Source organism: Bombina bombina, chromosome 1, assembly GCF_027579735.1.
Source record: "Bombina bombina isolate aBomBom1 chromosome 1, aBomBom1.pri, whole genome shotgun sequence".
NCBI classification, from domain to species: Eukaryota; Metazoa; Chordata; class Amphibia; order Anura; family Bombinatoridae; genus Bombina; species Bombina bombina.
Window position 1 is genome coordinate 14,688,844 of NC_069499.1, and position 20,792 is coordinate 14,709,635.

The 20,792-nt window shown below is 51.1% G+C and overlaps 1 protein-coding gene across 2 annotated transcripts in view; it reads right to left on the reverse strand.

Annotated features, from left to right (window-relative positions):
* The window catches only part of LOC128644717 (SERTA domain-containing protein 2), a 29,272-nt gene extending 10,856 nt beyond the window's left edge, over positions 1 to 18,416 (reverse strand). For both annotated transcript variants that reach the window (XR_008400042.1, XM_053697240.1), the window contains exon 1: positions 18,260 to 18,416. The gene's annotated coding sequence lies outside the window, so the exon portion shown is untranslated. The remainder of the gene's footprint in view (positions 1 to 18,259) is intronic.
* Between the last annotated feature and the right edge of the window lie 2,376 nt (positions 18,417 to 20,792).

The following is a 20,792-nucleotide window of genomic DNA, read 5'->3' on the forward strand; positions in this document are numbered from 1 at the left end:
TTAGAATATTTACTGTACTGAGCGATAGGGCGCTCTCAGGTCACCAGCCCCTCAGAAACAGAGCAATAGGGCGCTTTCAGGTCACCAGCCCGTTAGAATATTTACTGTACTGAGCGATAGGGCGCTCTCAGGTCACCAGCCCCTCAGAAACAGAGCAATAGGGCGCTTTCAGGTCACCAGCCCGTTAGAATATTTACTGTACTGAGCGATAGGGCGCTCTCAGGTCACCAGCCCCTCAGAAACAGAGCAATAGGGCTCTCTCAGGTCACCAGCCCGTTAGAATATTTACTGTACTGAGCGATAGGGCGCTCTCAGGTCACCAGCCCCTCAGAAACAGAGCAATAGGGCGCTCTCAGGTCACCAGCCCGTTAGAATATTTACTGTACTGAGCGATAGGGCGCTCTCAGGTCACCAGCCCCTCAGAAACAGAGCAATAGGGCGCTTTCAGGTCACCAGCCCGTTAGAATATTTACTGTACTGAGCGATAGGGCGCTCTCAGGTCACCAGCCCCTCAGAAACAGAGCAATAGGGCGCTTTCAGGTCACCAGCCCGTTAGAATATTTACTGTACTGAGCGATAGGGCGCTCTCAGGTCACCAGCCCCTCAGAAACAGAGCAATAGGGCGCTTTCAGGTCACCAGCCCGTTAGAATATTTACTGTACTGAGCGATAGGGCGCTCTCAGGTCACCAGCCCCTCAGAAACAGAGCAATAGGGCGCTCTCAGGTCACCAGCCCGTTAGAATATTTACTGTACTGAGCGATAGGGCGCTCTCAGGTCACCAGCCCCTCAGAAACAGAGCAATAGGGCGCTCTCAGGTCACCAGCCCGTTAGAATATTTACTGTACTGAGCGATAGGGCGCTCTCAGGTCACCGGCCCCTCAGAAAGTTTACTGTACTGATTGATGGGGCTATCTCAGGTCACCAGCTCCTCAGAAACAGAGCAATGGGGCGTTTTTAGGTCACCAGCGCTTCAGAATATTTACTGTACTGAAAGATGTGGTGCTCTCAGGTCACCAGGCCCGGAGAATGTGAGTGATGGTACATTGTTATGTTAAAAGATGCACGGGGTGATCACTGTACTAAGTGATGGTGCTGTCAAATCACTGGACGCTCTGGGTTATTACTATACTGAGTGATGGGCGCTCTCATGTCACCAGATGCGCTGGGTGATTACTGAGTGATGGGCGCTGTTACGGTTACCCTTAGTCTCGCTGAGAGATGGACCGCTTAGTAGCCTGGATTCCTATTGCTGAAGAGGGGAGAAACTGCTTTCCATAGTATTCTATATGAGTCTCGCAAATGTAGAATAATCCCCCTTAGCTGTAGTACAGCTAGGATACCCTTCTGCCCACAAAAACGAGTCAACGCTGCGATTGAGGGACAACCAAGAACTGAGGACTGGGATGCCCAGCCTGCTTTTTTATTTAGGTTACATGCACACAGGGCACTCCCAGGGGGGGAAGCATAAAATCCCCCATCACACATTTAGACAAAGCCCTTGGACAAGCCACCGCAGATAACAAGTACACACAAGAAAACAATTGAGTCCTTCTTATCACCTAGCAGTGAATGCTTATCACAAACTTAATTACAGTACACAATATGCTAGGAAACCTGCCTCAGAAAATAGTTTTCTCAAAACTGAACAGAGTTAACCCTTTATGAAATGATACTTATTACAGTTTTCTTGGAGCCCTTCTTAGGCGCTGGCTTGGCTGGTTCAGGCATTGCTGCTGGGAAATAAGTTTCTTCACAACAAAATAACTAATGCTTCTGTAACAGTGCTCCCTTTCTGTGGAACACTCTGGCAGACACGGTCTGACCCCTTTTCGGGGCAGACTAAGGCTGTCCAGACTGCTGGTTATGCGGGGCTGAGGTCGGTTTGTCTGGACAACCCGTCGGCGTTGCCATTCTGTTTCCCAGGTCTGTAAGTAATGGTGAAATTGAAGGGTTGCAACGATAAACTCCAACGTAATAGCCTGCCATTATCTCCAGAGACCCGGTTCAGCCACACCAACGGGTTATGGTCGGTGACCAGAGTGAACTCCTGCCCATATAAATAGGGAGTCAATTTCTTTAATGCCCACACCAAAGCCAAACACTCCTTTTCGACCGCTGCATAGCTGACTTCGCGGGGCAGGAGCTTCCGGCTGATGTAGGCAACTGGATGCTCCCCTCCATCTTCGCCTACTTGGCTGAGGACGGCTCCCAGCCCGAACATGGAAGCATCTGTATGGACGATAAAACGTTTGTTAAGGGCTGGAGCCGCCAAGACAGGAGCGTTAATTAGAGCATTTTTGAGAGCCTGGAAAGCCGTTTCACAGTGGGGAGACCACAGGACCTGTCGAGGTAAGTTCTTCTTGGTCAAGTCAGTCAGGGGTTTGGCAAGTGTGCTGTAGTCTGGTACGAACCGTCTATAGTACCCTGCCGTGCCCAGGAAGGCTAGGACCTGAGTCTTAGTGATGGGGGTGGGCCAATTGGTGACAGCTTCTATCTTGGCCGGCTCTGGTCGCTGCTTTCCACACCCCACCCGGTGACCCAGGTACTGTACCTCGGCCATCCCAAAGTGGCATTTTTCTGGCTTCAGAGTCAGGCCAGCAGCCCGGATCTGATCCAGAACCATTCCTATGTGAGCTAAGTGGTCCTCCCATGACTCACTGTGGATCGCTATGTCGTCCAGGTAGGCGCAAGCAAAACTCTGGAAGCCATCCAGGAGCCTATCCACCAAGCGCTGGAATGTAGCTGGGGCATTCTTCATCCCAAACGGCATTACCCTAAACTGATATAAGCCGAATGGGGTGACGAATGCCGACTTGGGGATAGCCTCCGGGGCCAGGGGAATCTGCCAGTAACCTTTGCAGAGGTCAATAGTGGTCAGGTAATTTCCCCTGGCTATACGATCGAGTAGCTCGTCTACCCTGGGCATAGGGTAAGCGTCCGTCACGGTCTTTTCATTGAGCCTCCGATAGTCTACGCAGAACCGGGTGGTCCCATCTTTCTTGGGCACCAAGACAACTGGGGAGGCCCAGGGACTATCGGAGGGCTCAATTACCCTGAGTTGGAGCATCTCATCGATCTCCTTCTTCATTCCTATCCTAACTGCTTCGGGGATTCGGTACGGAGCCTGGCGCAAGGGAGCTTGTCCCGGAGTATCTACCTGGTGGGTGGTTAAAGTAGTGTACCCTGGCATTGGGGAGAAGGTGAGGTGTTTGGACTGTAGGAGTTGGTTGAGCTGCTCCCTTTCAGTGGGGCTAAGTCGGTCTCCTATCTGAACCTGAGCCACTATACCTGTGGGGAGACTCTTTTCTAATAGGTCTGGAATGGGTAGACTGTCGGGGCCTTCCTGAGGGGAACAACATACGGCCGTCACGTTCTCTGGTCGCTCAAAATATTCCTTGAGCATGTTTACATGGAATGTCTTTCTAAGATTGTTGTCGTGGCAGCTAGCTATCACATAAGTGGTGTCTCCCCTTTTCTCTACGATCTGGTAGGGGCCCTGCCAGGACGCCTGCAATTTGTCTGTCTTCACCGGCTTAAGTACTAACACCTTTTGTCCTATGGTAAAGATTCTCTTTCGGGCCCCCCGATCGTACCATACTTTCTGTCTTCCCTGGGCCGACTGGAGATTAGCCCGCACGGATTTGGCTAATTGCTCCATTCGGTCCCTGAGTTCCAGCACGTATGGCACAATGGGGACACCGTCAGTCTCCATCTCTCCCTCCCAGTGCTCCCGGATCAGGTTTAGGGGTCCCCGTACCTTTCTTCCGTAGAGCAACTCGAAGGGAGAGAACCCTGTCGTTTCCTGGGGCACCTCCCGATAAGCAAAAAGGAGGTGCGGCAGGAAGCGTTCCCAGTCTCGGTATTCCTGAGTGAACGTCTTGAGCATTTGCTTGAGGGTCCCATTGAACCTCTCACACAGCCCGTTCGTCTGGGGGTGGTATGGAGAGCTCAGGAGGGACTTAATTTTGCAAACCTGCCAGAGTTGTTGGGTCAATTCAGCCGTAAATTGGGTGCCTCGGTCGGATAGGATTTCTTTTGGAAATCCTACCCGGGAGAACACCTGTACTAGTGCATTCGCTACCGTATCCGCTTGTATGTTGGATAGGGCGACAGCCTCTGGGTACCTGGTAGCGTAGTCCACTACGGTAAGAATGTAGCGCTTACCGGAGGGACTAGGGGTAGCCAGTGGTCCCACTAGGTCAATAGCAACCCGGCTGAAGGGTTCCTCTACAATGGGCATATTTACTAGATGGGCTTTAGGGTGATCGCCTCGCCTTCCTACTCGTTGACACACATCGCAGGTGTTACAGTAAGTTCTAACGTCAGCGTGTACCCCTGGCCAAAAGAACGTGTGAGTAATGCGGTGTAGGGTACGGGTTACAGCTAGGTGGCCTGCTAAGGGGATGTCGTGGCCTATCTTGAGGATTTCTTGACGGTATTTGTGGGGCACTACCAGCTGTCGCCTACGCTGTCCCCTTTTCTCTGTCCAGCGGTATAGTTTCCCTTTTTCCCATAAGAATGTTTCATTATCTGCCCCGCCCCCTCCGGTCTCTGCTCGTTCCCGGTACTTTTGTAAGGTCGGGTCAGTCTTAGACTCTGTCTCGAAAGCATCTGGGGTGTCCCAGGGTATGGGGCCTAACATGTCAGGCAAGGTCGGGGTAGGTCTTACCTGTGTCTCCCGCACTGGTGAGAGTTCTCGCTCCGTCCGGGCTTGGGCCCGTGTAGTCACTGGGTCCGCCTCGTTGTTGCATACTGGAGCATAGGCAGAAGTCATGGGGCCCAAATCATTGCCCAGTAGTACTTCGGCAGGTAAATTATCCATTATGCCCACGTTCACAGCCCCCTTTCCCGCTCCCCAATCAAGATGCACTTTAGCTGTTGGAATTTTGTACACATCCCCCCCCGCCACTCTAACGGCCACAGTCTGTCCAGATCGCTTGTGCTCCGGCACCAAATGACTCTGTACCAGCGTGATAGTAGCCCCTGTGTCTCTCAATCCCTCGGTAGATCGCCCCTCGAGCCATACCTTCTGCCGATGGTGCTGGCGGTTATCTGAGGCAGCATATACAGGGTCCGCCTCGTGAAGCGGCCCCAAATATTCCTCCATAGGGGCCTCTTGGTTAACACAGAGGGTCCGGGCCGGACGATATGCCCCAGAGGGGTAATTGTAATTCCTGGGTGTCTGGTGCGTATTAAGGGGGCAGCTAGCCATGAAATGCCCTGGTTGCTTGCATCGGTGGCAAGTCGGTCTGGGACGTTCAGAGCTGTTATTGGGTGGTCCTGAGTGTCGGGCGGGCCCTGCGGGCACCGGGGCTCGGAATTCAGCACGAGGGGGTGCACGGTAAACCTCTCTGGGTTCGTGAAGACGGGAGTCATAATGTTCATCGGCCAATTTGGCTGCTTCTTCTAAGGTAGATGGTCGCCTGTCTCGCAGCCATTCCTTCCCTTGCTGTTCCATGCCATTATAAAAATGTTCTAAGAGAAACAATTGTAAAATTTCCTCACCAGTCACCGCTTTACTTCCGCTCATCCAGTGATTTGCCGCTCTCCGCATTCGGTGCGCCCATTCCATATGGGTATCGTTAGGCTTCTTTTTCGTGCCCCGAAACTGTCGGCGATACGCGTCCGGAGTTACTGCGTACCGTCGCAACAGTGTCTCCTTAACTAGCTCATACTGTGTCACTTCCTCAGCACCCAGAGTACGAAAGGCTTCCAGGGCTCGCCCGGATAGTTTCCCAGACAATATCGTGGGCCACTCCCTGTTGGGAATCTGGTGCAGGGCACATTGCCTTTCGAAGTCCGCCAAATATTCATCAATCCCTGTCTCACTCTCTAGGAAGGGTCGAAATGCCGCATAGGGTATCTTGGGCCTCCCAGCATTTTCGACAGGGATGATTACCTGCGGGGCTTCAGCATTGCGGTGTGCGTTCGCTAGGTTGAGTTCGTGGGCTCGAGTCTCTCGTATATCCTTGTCCGCTTCCACCATCAACTGCTGTACCAATTCCATGGAGGGGTTCGGCCCGTACAGTGAGAGCCTCTCCCGAACAATCCTGGTTTTTTCGTCACTAATCGTGGTCGGTGTTTCCGCCATTGTGAAGCTCTGATCCAGTTCGGTCAATTCTGCGATCAGCTCTCTCCTCGGCCGGTTGCTGGCGTACCCCCCTCTGCTTTCAAGTAAATCCTTTAGGGTTGTACGCTTCAATTTTTCGTAAGCGCTCTCCATCCGTTCTGTACCTCTCCTAGGAAATCCAGGAAAAATCCCACCGCTGCCGCCAAATGTTACGGTTACCCTTAGTCTCGCTGAGAGATGGACCGCTTAGTAGCCTGGATTCCTATTGCTGAAGAGGGGAGAAACTGCTTTCCATAGTATTCTATATGAGTCTCGCAAATGTAGAATAATCCCCCTTAGCTGTAGTACAGCTAGGATACCCTTCTGCCCACAAAAACGAGTCAACGCTGCGATTGAGGGACAACCAAGAACTGAGGACTGGGATGCCCAGCCTGCTTTTTTATTTAGGTTACATGCACACAGGGCACTCCCAGGGGGGGAAGCATAAAATCCCCCATCACACATTTAGACAAAGCCCTTGGACAAGCCACCGCAGATAACAAGTACACACAAGAAAACAATTGAGTCCTTCTTATCACCTAGCAGTGAATGCTTATCACAAACTTAATTACAGTACACAATATGCTAGGAAACCTGCCTCAGAAAATAGTTTTCTCAAAACTGAACAGAGTTAACCCTTTATGAAATGATACTTATTACAGTTTTCTTGGAGCCCTTCTTAGGCGCTGGCTTGGCTGGTTCAGGCATTGCTGCTGGGAAATAAGTTTCTTCACAACAAAATAACTAATGCTTCTGTAACAGGCGCTCTCATGTCACCAGATGCGCTGGGTGATTACTGAGTGATGGGCGCTCTCATGTCACCGGACCCTCTGGGTGATTTCTGAGTGATGGGCGCTCTCATGTCACCGGACCCTCTGGGTGATTACTGAGTGATGGGCGCTCTCATGTCACCGGACCCTCTGGGTGATTTCTGAGTGATGGGCGCTCTCATGTCTCCGGACCCTCTGGGTGATTTCTGAGTGATGGGCGCTCTCATGTCACCGGACCCTCTGGGTGATTACTGAGTGATGGGCGCTCTCATGTCACCGGACCCTCTGGGTGATTTCTGAGTGATGGGCGCTCTCATGTCTCCGGACCCTCTGGGTGATTTATGAGTGATGGGCGCTCTCATGTCACCGGACCCTCTGGGTGATTACTGAGTGATGGGTGCTATCATGTCACTGGATGCGCTGGGTGATTACTGAGTGATGGGCGCTCTCATGTCACCGGACCCTCTGGGTGATTACTGAGTGATGGGCGCTGCCATGTCACTGGACGCTCTGGGTGATTACTGAGTGATGGGCGCTCTCATGTCACCGGACCCTCTAGGTGATTACTGAGTGATCGGCGCTGCCATGTCACTGGACGCTCTGGGTGATTACTGAGTGATGGGCGCTCTCATGTCACCGGACCCTCTAGGTGATTACTGAGTGATGGGCGCTGCCATGTCACTGGACGCTCTGGGTGATTACTGAGTGATGGGCGCTCTCATGTCACTGGACGCTCTGGGTGATTGCTGTACTGAGTGATGGGCGCTGCCATGTCACTGGACGCTCTGGGTGATTACTGTACAGAGTAAAGGGCGCCGTCATGTCACTGGACGCCCTGGGTGATTACTGAGTAATGGGCGCTCTCATGTCACTGGACGCTCTGGGTGATTACTGAGTGGTGTGCACTGTCACGTCACCGGACGTTCTAGGTGATTACGGAGTGATGGGCGCTCTCATGTCACCGGTTGCTCTGGGTGATTACTGAGTGATGGGCGCTCTCATGTCACTCGACACTCTGGGTGATTACTGAGTGATGGGCGCTCTCATGTTCACCGGACGCTCTGGGTGATTACTGAGTGATGTGCACTGTCACATCACCGGACGTTCTAGGTGATTACTGAGTGATGGGAGCTCTCATGTCACCGGATGCTCTGGGTGATTACTGAGTAATGGGCGCTCTCATGTCACCGGATGCTCTGGGTGATTACTGAGTGATGGGCGCTCTCATGTCACCGGATGCTCTGGGTGATTACTGAGTGATGGGAGCTCTCATGTCACCGGATGCTCTGGGTGATTACTGAGTGATGGGCGCTCTCATGTCAACGGACGCTCTGGGTGATTACTGTACTGAGTGATGGGCGCTGTCATGTTACCGGACGCTCTGGGTGATTACTGTACTCAGTGATGGGCGCTCTCATATCACCAGATGCGCTGGGTGATTACTGAGTGATGGGCGCTCTCATTTCACTGGGCGTTCTGGGTGATTACTGAGTGATGGGTGCTGTCATGTCACCAGACGATCTGGGTGATTACTGAGTGATGGGTGCTGTCATGTCACCAGACGATCTGGGTGATTACTGAGTGATGGGTGCTGTCATGTCACCAGACGATCTGGGTGATTACTGAGTGATGGGTGCTGTCATGTCACCAGACGATCTGGGTGATTACTGAGTGATGGGTGCTGTCATGTCACCAGACGATCTGGGTGATTACTGCGTGATGGGTGCTGTCATGTCACCAGACGATCTGGGTGATTACTGAGTGATGAACACTGTCATGTCACCGGACGCTCTGGTTGATTACTGTACTTAATGATGGGCGTTGTCATATCACCGAACGCTCTGGGTGATTACTGAGTGATGGGCGCACTTATGTCACCGGAAACTCTGGGTGATTACTGTACTGAGTGAAGGGCGCTGTCATGTCACCGGATGTTCTAGGTGATTACTGAGTGATGGGTGCTCTCATGTCACTGGATGCTCTAGATGATTACTGTCATGTCACCGGATGCTCTGGATGATTGCTGTACTGAGTGATGGGCGCTGCCATGTCACTGGACGCTCTGGGTGATTACTGTACAGAGTAAAGGGCGCCGTCATGTCACTGGACGCCCTGGGTGATTACTGAGTAATGGGCGCTCTCATGTCACTGGACGCTCTGGGTGATTACTGAGTGGTGTGCACTGTCACGTCACCGGACGTTCTAGGTGATTACGGAGTGATGGGCGCTCTCATGTCACCGGTTGCTCTGGGTGATTACTGAGTGATGGGCGCTCTCATGTCACTCGACACTCTGGGTGATTACTGAGTGATGGGCGCTCTCATGTTCACCGGACGCTCTGGGTGATTACTGAGTGATGTGCACTGTCACATCACCTGAGTGATGGGCGCTCTCATGTCACTGGACGCTCTGGGTGATTGCTGTACTGAGTGATGGGCGCTGCCATGTCACTGGACGCTCTGGGTGATTACTGTACAGAGTAAAGGGCGCCGTCATGTCACTGGACGCCCTGGGTGATTACTGAGTAATGGGCGCTCTCATGTCACTGGACGCTCTGGGTGATTACTGAGTGGTGTGCACTGTCACGTCACCGGACGTTCTAGGTGATTACGGAGTGATGGGCGCTCTCATGTCACCGGTTGCTCTGGGTGATTACTGAGTGATGGGCGCTCTCATGTCACTCGACACTCTGGGTGATTACTGAGTGATGGGCGCTCTCATGTTCACCGGACGCTCTGGGTGATTACTGAGTGATGTGCACTGTCACATCACCGGACGTTCTAGGTGATTACTGAGTGATGGGAGCTCTCATGTCACCGGATGCTCTGGGTGATTACTGAGTAATGGGCGCTCTCATGTCACCGGATGCTCTGGGTGATTACTGAGTGATGGGCGCTCTCATGTCACCGGATGCTCTGGGTGATTACTGAGTGATGGGAGCTCTCATGTCACCGGATGCTCTGGGTGATTACTGAGTGATGGGCGCTCTCATGTCAACGGACGCTCTGGGTGATTACTGTACTGAGTGATGGGCGCTGTCATGTTACCGGACGCTCTGGGTGATTACTGTACTCAGTGATGGGCGCTCTCATATCACCAGATGCGCTGGGTGATTACTGAGTGATGGGCGCTCTCATTTCACTGGGCGTTCTGGGTGATTACTGAGTGATGGGTGCTGTCATGTCACCAGACGATCTGGGTGATTACTGAGTGATGGGTGCTGTCATGTCACCAGACGATCTGGGTGATTACTGAGTGATGGGTGCTGTCATGTCACCAGACGATCTGGGTGATTACTGAGTGATGGGTGCTGTCATGTCACCAGACGATCTGGGTGATTACTGAGTGATGGGTGCTGTCATGTCACCAGACGATCTGGGTGATTACTGCGTGATGGGTGCTGTCATGTCACCAGACGATCTGGGTGATTACTGAGTGATGAACACTGTCATGTCACCGGACGCTCTGGTTGATTACTGTACTTAATGATGGGCGTTGTCATATCACCGAACGCTCTGGGTGATTACTGAGTGATGGGCGCACTTATGTCACCGGAAACTCTGGGTGATTACTGTACTGAGTGAAGGGCGCTGTCATGTCACCGGATGTTCTAGGTGATTACTGAGTGATGGGTGCTCTCATGTCACTGGATGCTCTAGATGATTACTGTCATGTCACCGGATGCTCTGGATGATTACTGAGCGATAGGCACTGTCATGTCACCGGACGCTCTGGGTGATTACTGAGTGATGGGTGCTCTCATGTCACCGGACACTCTGGGTGATTACTGTGCTCAGTGATGGGTGCTCTCATGTCACCTGATGTGCTGGGTGATTACTGAGTGATGGGCGCTATCATGTCACCAGGCGTTCTGGGTGATTACTGAGTGATGGGTGCTGTCATGTCACCGGACGCTCTGGGTGATTACTGTACTGAGTGATGGGCGCTCTTATGTCACTGGACTCACTGGGTTATTACTGAGTGATGGGCTCTGTTATGTCACCGGGCGCTCTGGTTGATTACTGTACTGAGTGATGGGCGCTGTTATATCACCGGTCACTCTGGGTGATTACTGAGTGAAGGGTGCTGTCATGTCACTGGACTCACTGGGTGATTACTGAGTGATGGGTGCTCTCATATCACCGGACACTCTGGGTGATTACTGTACTGAGTGATGGGTACTGTCATGTCAACGGACGCTCTGGGTGATTACTGAGTGAAGGGTGCTGTCATGTCACTGGACTCACTGGGTGATTACTGAGTGATGGGTGCTCTCATGTCACCGGATGCTCTAGATGATTACTGAGTGATGGGCGCTGTAGTGTCACCGGACGCTCTGGGTGATTACTGAGTGATGGGCACTGTCATGTCACCGGACACTCTGGGTGATTTCTGAGTGATGGGTGCTCTCATATCACCGGACACTCTGGGTGATTACTGTACTGAGTGATGGGTACTGTCATGTCACCAGACGCTGTGGGCGATTACTGAGTGATGGGTGCAGTCATGTCACTGAACGCTCTGGGTGATTACTGAGTGATGGGCTCTGTCATGTCACCGGATGCTCTTGGTGATTATTGTACTGAATAATGGGCGCTGTCATGTCACCGGTCACTTTTGTGGTAACTGCTTGATTGTAATAAATCTCACAACTTAATATACAACATAACATTTGCCTTTCTAACGTTGTGTTACATGTTATGACTGGGACGTCACCTAAAGCCATGAAAAAAAGTGTATGTAATGAAAGAACAAGGTGTATAAAACACACTGTGTGCCAGGACCAGCTGAGCCGCACTGATCACATATAAGTGACACTAGTGACCCTCTGTGTGACCGAAGAAGGGACACAATAGCTTCACTGATCACATATAAGTGACACTTCTGACCCTCGGTGTGACCGAGGAAGGGACACCATAGCCTCACTGATCACATATAAGTGACACTACTAACTTCTGTGTGACCGAGGAAGTTACACAATAACCTAACTGATCACATATAAGTGACACTATTGACCCTCTGTGTGACCGGAAAGTGACACAATAGCCTCACTAATCACATAAAAGTGACCCTTCTGACCCTGTGTGTGACTGGGGGACACAATAGCCTCACTGATCACATATAAGTGACACTATTGACACTGTGTGACCGGGGAAGGGGCACCAAAGCCTCACTGAACACATATAAGTGACACTATTGACCCTCTGTGTGACTGGGAAGTGACACAATAGCCTCACTCATCACATATAAGTGACAGTTCTGACCCTCTGTGTGACCGGGAAGTGATACAATAGCCTCACTGATCACATATAAGTGACACTTCTGACCCTCTGTGTGACAGAGGAAGTGATACAATAGCCTCACTGATCACATATAAGTGACACTTCTGACCCTCTGTGTGACAGAGGAAGTGATACAATAGCCTCACTGATCACATATAAGTGACACTTCTGACCCTTTGTGTGACTGAGGAAGGGACACAATAACCTAACTGATCACATATTAGCGACACTTCTGACCCTCTGTGTGACCGGGCAAGGGACACAAAAGCCTCACTGATCACATATAAGTGACACTATTAGCCCTCTGTGTGACCGGGGAAGGGACACAATAGCCTCACTGATCACATATAAGTGACACTATTGGCCCTCTGTGTGACCGGGAAGTGACACAATAGCCTCGCTGATCACATATAGTGACACTTCTGACCCTCTGTGTGACTGGGGGACACAATAGCCTCACTGATCACATATAAGTGACACTTCTGACCCTCTGTGTGACTGGGGGACACAATAGCCTCACTGATCACATATAAGTGACACTATTGGCCCTTTGTGTGACCGGGAAGTGACACAATAGCCTCGCTGATCACATATAGTGACACTTCTGACCCTCTGTGTGACTGGGGGACACAATAGCCTCACTGATCACATATAAGTGACACTTCTGACCCTCTGTGTGACTGGGGGACACAATAGCCTCACTGATCACATATAAGTGACACTTCCGACCCTCTGTGTGACCGGGAAGTGACACAATAGCCTCACTGATCACATATAAGTGACACTTCTGACCCTCTGTGTGACTGGGGGACACAATAGCCTCACTGATCACATATAAGTGACACTTCTGACCCTCTGTATGACCAGGGGACACAATAGCCTCACTGATCACATATAAGTGACACTTCTGACCCTCTGTGTGACCGGGAAGTGACACAATAGCCTCACTGATCACATATAAGTGACACTACTGACCCTCTGTGTGACTGGGGGACACAATAGCCTCACTGATCACATAAGTGACACTACCGACCCTCTGTGTGACCGGGAAGTGACACAATAGCCTCACTGATCACATATAAGTGAGACTTCTGACCCTCTGTGTGACTGGGGGACACAATAGCCTCACTGATCACATATAAGTGACACTATTGACCCTCTGTGTGACCGGGAAGTGACACAATAGCTTCACTGATCACATATAAGTGAAACTACTGACCCTCTGTGTGACCGGGAAGTGACACAATAGCTTCATTGATCACATATTAGTGACACTACAGACCCTCTGTGTGACTGGGGGACACAATAGCCTCACTGATCACATATAAGTGACACTACTGATCCTCTGTGTGACCGGGGGACACAATAGCCTCACTGATCACATATAAGTGACACTACTGACCCTCTGTGTGACTGTGGGACACAATAGCCTCACTGATCACATATAAGTGACACTTCTGACCCTCTGTGTGACTGGGGGACACAATAACCTCACTGATCACATATAAGTGACACTACTGACCCTCTGTGTGACTGGGGGCACAATAGCCTCACTGATCACATATAAGTGACACTACTGACCCTCTGAGTGACTGGGGGACACAATAGCCTCACTGATCACATATAAATGAAACTACCGACCCTCTGTATGACTGGGGGACACAATAGCCTCACTGATCACAAATAAGTGAAACTATTGACCCTCTGTGTGACCGGGGAAGGAACACAATAGCCTCACTGATCACATATAAGTGAAACTACTGACCCTCTGTGTGACTGGGGGACACAATAGCCTCACTGATCACATATAAGTGACACTTCTGACCCTCTGTGTGACTGGGGGACACAATAGCCTCACTGATCACATATAAGTGACACTTCTGACCCTCTGTGTGACTGGGGGACACAATAGCCTCACTGATCACATATAAGTGACACTTCTGACCCTCTGTATGACCAGGGGACACAATAGCCTCACTGATCACATATAAGTGACACTTCTGACCCTCTGTGTGACCGGGAAGTGACACAATAGCCTCACTGATCACATAAGTGACACTTCTGACCCTCTGTGTGAACAGGGAAGGGACACAATAGCCTCACTGAACACATATAAGTGACACTATTGACCCTCTGTGTGACCGGGAAGTGACACAATAGCTTCATTGATCACATATTAGTGACACTACTGACCCTCTGTGTGACTGGGGGACACAATAGCCTCACTGATCACATATAAGTGACACTACTGACCCTCTGTGTGACTGGGGGACACAATAGCCTCACTGATCACATATAAGTGACACTACTGACCCTCTGTGTGACCGGGAAGTGACACAATAGCCTCACTGATCACATATAAGTGACACTACTGACCCTCTGTGTGACCAGGACGTGACACAACAGCCTCACTGATCACATATAAATGACACTTCCGACCCTCTGTGTGACCGGGAAGTGACACAATAGCCTCACTGATAACATATAAGTGAAACTACCGACCCTCTGTGTGACTGGGGGACACAATAGCCTCACTGATCACATATAAGTGACACTACTGACCCTCTGTGTGACTGGGGGCACAATAGCCTCACTGATCACATATAAGTGACACTACTGACCCTCTGAGTGACTGGGGGACACAATAGCCTCACTGATCACATATAAGTGAAACTACCGACCCTCTGTATGACTGGGGGACACAATAGCCTCACTGATCACATATAAGTGAAACTACTGACCCTCTGTGTGACTGGGGGACACAATAGCCTCACTGATCACATATAAGTGAAACTACCGACCCTCTGTGTGACTGGGGGACACAATAGCCTCACTGAAGACATATAAGTGACACTTCTGACCCTCTGTGTGACCGGGCGACACAATAGCCTCACTGATCACATATAAGTGACACTATTGACCCTCTGTGTGACCGGGAAGTGACACAATAGCCTCACTGATCACATATAAGTGACACTACTGACCCTATGTGTGACCGGGAAGTGACACAATAGCCTCACTGATCACATATAAGTGACACTACTGACCCTGTGTGTGACCGGGAAGAAGTGACACAATAGCCTCACTGATCACATATAAGTGACACTACTGACCCTATGTGTGACCGGGAAGTGACACAATAGCCTCACTGATCACATATAAGTGACACTACTGACCCTCTGTGTGACCGGGAAGTGACACAATAGCCTCACTGATCACATATAAGTGACACTACTGACCCTCTGTGTGACCGGGAAGTGACACAATAGCCTCACTGCAGACATCCCAACTCTCCCTGAAGTTCAGGGAGTCTACCTGATTGTAATAGCGACTCCTGATGCCAGCAAATGGAATGCAATCTGCCTGAAGCTCCAAGTACCATGATCCAATGTGGCCCAAATACGGAAACGTTTTTTTAAGGAATGCCTTTAGTTGCTGGGACGTTATAGAACCCTTAAAGCCTGCATCAGTAACCAAAAAGCCCCCACTGATTTTAATAAAATAAAACACAAATACTACCTTATTATTTACATCACGTAATTAAACTTTGTATTCTAAAATATTTATGCATTCAACAAGCGTACGATCACTGAAAAATTGGTTTGTTGTATGTGGTTGTGCAATAAAGCTATTTTTTTTTTAATGTGACTTTAGTGGGAAGCTACTTTAATGATAAGTCTCTATCTTATTTATTGTTTTGAGGTGTCCAATATATAACTGGGGGGGGCAGCACAGTAGCGGGTGAAGCCACCTCCCTGAAATGAGCTTTTGCAGCTTGGGATGTCTGTCACTGATCACATATAAGTGACACTACTGACCCTCTGTGTGTCCGGGAAGTGACACAATAGCCTCACTGATCACATATAAGTTACCCTTCTGACCCTATGTGTGACCGGGAAGTGACACAATAGCCTCACTAATAACATATAAGTGAAACTACCGACCCTATGTGTGACCGGGAAGTGACACAATAGCCTCACTGATCACATATAAGTGACACTTCCGACCCTATGTGTGACCGGGAAGTGACACAATAGCTTCACTGATCACATATAAGTGACACTTCTGACCCTCTGTGTGACCGGGAAGTGACACAATAGCCTCACTGATCACATATAAGTGACACTAATGACCCTCTTTGTGACCGGGAAGTGACATAATAGCCTCACTGATCACATAAGTGACACTACTGACCCTCTGTGTGACCAGGACGTGACACAATAGCCTCACTGATCACATATAAGTGACACTACTGACCCTCTGTGTGACCGGTAAGTGACACAACAGCCTCACTGATAACATATAAGTGACACTACTGACCCTCTGTGTGACTGGGGGACACAATAGCCTCACTGATCACATATAAGTGATACTACTGACCCTCTGTGTGACTGGGGGACACAGTAGCCTCACTGATCACATATAAGTGACACTACTGACCCTATGTGTGACCGGGAAGTGACACAATAGCCTCACTGATCACATATAAATGACACTTCCGACCCTCTGTGTGACTGGGGGACACAATAGCCTCACTGATCACATATAAGTGACACTACCGACCCTCTGTGTGACTGGGGGGACACAATAGCCTCACTGATCACATATAAGTGACACTACTGACCCTCTGTGTGACTGGGGGACACAATAGCCTCATTGATCACATATAAGTGACACTACTGACCCTAGCCTCACTGATCACATATAAGTGACACTTCTGACCCTCTGTGTGACCGGGAAGTGACACAATAGCCTCACTGATCACATATAAGTGACACTTCTGACCCTCTGCGTGACTGGGAAGTGACAAAATAGCCTCACTGATCACATATAAGTGACACTAGTCACTAATCACATATAAGTGACACTAATGACCCTCGGTGTGACCGGGAAGTCACTCAATAGCCTCACTGATCACATATAAGTGACACTTCTGACCCTCTGTGTGACTGGGGGACACAATAGCCTCACTGATCACATATAAGTGACACTAATGACCCTCAGTGTGACCGGGAAGTGACACAATAGCCTCACTGATCACATAAGTGACACTACTGACCCTCTGTGTGACTGGGGGACACAATAGCCTCACTGATCACATATAAGTGACACTACTGACCCTCTGTGTGACTGGGGGACACAATAGCCTCACTGATCACATATAAGTGACACTTCTGACCCTCTGTGTGACCGGGAAGTGACACAATAGCCTCACTAATCACATATAAGTGACACTAGTCACTAAACACATATAAGTGACACTAATGACCCTCGGTGTGACCGGGAAGTGACTCAATAGCCTCACTGATCACATATAAGTGACACTTCTGACCCTCTGTGTGACTGGGGGACACAATAGCCTCACTGATCACATATAAGTGACACTAATGACCCTCAGTGTGACCGGGAAGTGACACAATAGCCTCACTGATCACATATAAGTGACACTACTGACCCTCTGTGTGACTGGGGGACACAATAGCCTCACTGATCACATATAAGTGACACTACTGACCCTCTGTGTGACTGGGGGACACAATAGCCTCACTGATCACATATAAGTGACACTACTGACCCTCTGTGTGACAGGGAAGTTACACAATAGCCTCACTAATCACATATAAGTGACACTAGTCACTAAACACATATAAGTGACACTAATGACCCTCGGTGTGACCGGGAAGTGACTCAATAGCCTCACTGATCACATATAAGTGACACTTCTGACCCTCTGTGTGACTGGGGGACACAATAGCCTCACTGATCACATATAAGTGACACTAATGACCCTCAGTGTGACCGGGAAGTGACACAACAGCCTCACTGATCACATATAAGTGACACTACTGACCCTCTGTGTGACTGGGGGACACAATAGCCTCACTGATCACATATAAGTGACACTACTGACCCTCTGTGTGACTGGGGGACACAATAGCCTCACTGATCACATATAAGTGACACTAATGACCCTCTGTATGACTGGGGGACACAATAGCCTCACTGATCACATATAAGTGACACTAATGACCCTCAGTGTGACCGGAAAGTGACACAATAGCTTCACTAGCTGCCCTGCCATTACTTTGGCTCTCACCTCTCGTAGGGTCCACGGAAAGTCCCAGTACACAGCCGCCTGCTGCGTGCGCTCCCCTCTGTCGGTGCCCCCGTGTGCCCCGGTTAGGCTCAGGGCAGGACCCCCAGGACCCCGCATCCGAGGCGGCCGCTGTCAGCGAACACACTGAGAGGAAAGCACAGCTGATTGACAGCCTGTCAGGTGCGCCGCCTCTGATTGGTAGAGCCACAGTGGACAGCACAGCAACTAATTGCTGATTGGTTAATAAGGAAGGGACCAGTGTGAAGAGCTAGAAGTGACCAATTGGGGAAAAATAGGCTGTGTGATGATCACGTGACCCAGCAGGTTTTGAGGAGAGGCGTGCGGAGAGACTGACACGTGACCTGAGGGCAGTCTATATAAAGACGGCTCAGCCTGTACGCGTTATTATACAGATTCTTCTCTGTGTGAGAGTGAGGGACATGGTTTGTGTGGTGCAAACGCTCTGCTTAGCGACTCTGCCTACTGTTATGGGCACACAGTGGTCTCAATTCCCTGAAGCTGCTCAGCTCGTCCTGTGACACCTGTCTCACTTAACAATTCCGCAAGGAGGGCATGTGCCCCTAGCCCACACATGACAGTACCACAGAGAGGGCATGTGCCCCTAGCCCACACATGACAGTACCACAGGGAGAGTATGTGCCCCTAGCCCACACATGACAGTACCACAGAGAGGGCATGTGCCCCTAGCCCACACATGACAGTACCACAGAGAGGGCATGTGCCCCTAACCCACACATGACAGTACCACAGAGAGGGCATGTGCCCCTAGCCCACACATGACAGTACCACAGGGAGAGTATGTGCCCCTAGCCCACACATGACAGTACCACAGAGAGGGCATGTGCCCCTAGCCCACACATGACAGTACCACAGAGAGGGCATGTGCCCCTAACCCACACATGACAGTACCACAGAGAGGGCATGTGCCCCTAGCCCACACATGACAGTACCACAGAGAGGGCATGTGCCCCTAGCCCACACATGACAGTACCACAGAGAGAGCATGTGCCCCTAGCCCACACATGACAGTACCACAGAGAGGGCATGTGCCCCTAGCCCACACATGACAGTACCACAGAGAGGGCATGTGCCCCTAGCCCACACATGACAGTACCACAGGGAGAGTATGTGCCCCTAGCCCACACATGACAGTACCACAGAGAGGGCATGTGCCCCTAGCCCACACATGACAGTACCACAGAGAGGGCATGTGCCCCTAACCCACACATGACAGTACCACAGAGAGGGCATGTGCCCCTAGCCCACACATGACAGTACCACAGAGAGGGCATGTGCCCCTAGCCCACACGTGACAGTACCACAGAGAGGGCATGTGCCCCTACCCCACACGTGACAGTACCACAGAGAGGGCATGTGCCCCTAGCCCACACGTGACAGTACCACAGAGAGGGCATGTGCCCCTAGCCCACACGTGACAGTACCACAGAGAGGGCATGTGCCCCTAGCCCACACGTGACAGTACCACAGAGAGGGCATGTGCCCCTAGCCCACACATGACAGTACCACAGAGAGGGCATGTGCCCCTAGCCCACACGTGACGTACCACAAAGAGGCCATGTGCCCCTAGCCCACACATGACAGTACCACAGAGAGGCCATGTGCCCCTAGCCCACACGTGACGTACCACAGAGAGGCCATGTGCCCCTAGCCCACACATGACAGTACCACAGAGAGGGCATGTGCCCCTAGCCCACACGTGACAGTACCACAGAGAGGGCATGTGCCCGTAGCCCACACGTGACGTACCACAGAGAGGCCATGTGCCCCTAGCCCACACATGACAGTACCACAGAGAGGGCATGTGCCCCTAGCCCACACATGACAGTACCACAGAGAGGGCATGTGCCCCTAACCCACACATGACAGTACCACAGAGAGGGCATGTGCCCCTAGCCCACACGTGACAGTACCACAGAGAGGGCATGTGCCCCTACCCCACACGTGACAGTACCACAGAGAGGGCATGTGCCCCTAGCCCACACGTGACAGTACCACAGAGAGGGCATGTGCCCCTAGCCCACACGTGACAGTACCACAGAGAGGGCATGTGCCCCTAGCCCACACGTGACAGTACCACAGAGAGGGCATGTGCCCCTAGCCCACACATGACAGTACCACAGAGAGGGCATGTGCCCCTAGCCCACACGTGACGTACCACAAAGAGGCCATGTGCCCCTAGCCCACACATGACAGTACCACAGAGAGGCCATGTGCCCCTAGCCCACACGTGACGTACCACAGAGAGGCCATGTGCCCCTAGCCCACACATGACAGTACCACAGAGAGGGCATGTGCCCCTAGCCCACACGTGACAGTACCACAGAGAGGGCATGTGCCCGTAGCCCACACGTGACGTACCACAGAGAGGCCATGTGCCCCTAGCCCACACATGACAGTACCACAGAGAGGGCATGTGCCCCTAGCCCACACATGACAGTACCACAGAGAGGGCATGTGCCCCTAACCCACACATGACAGTACCACAGAGAGG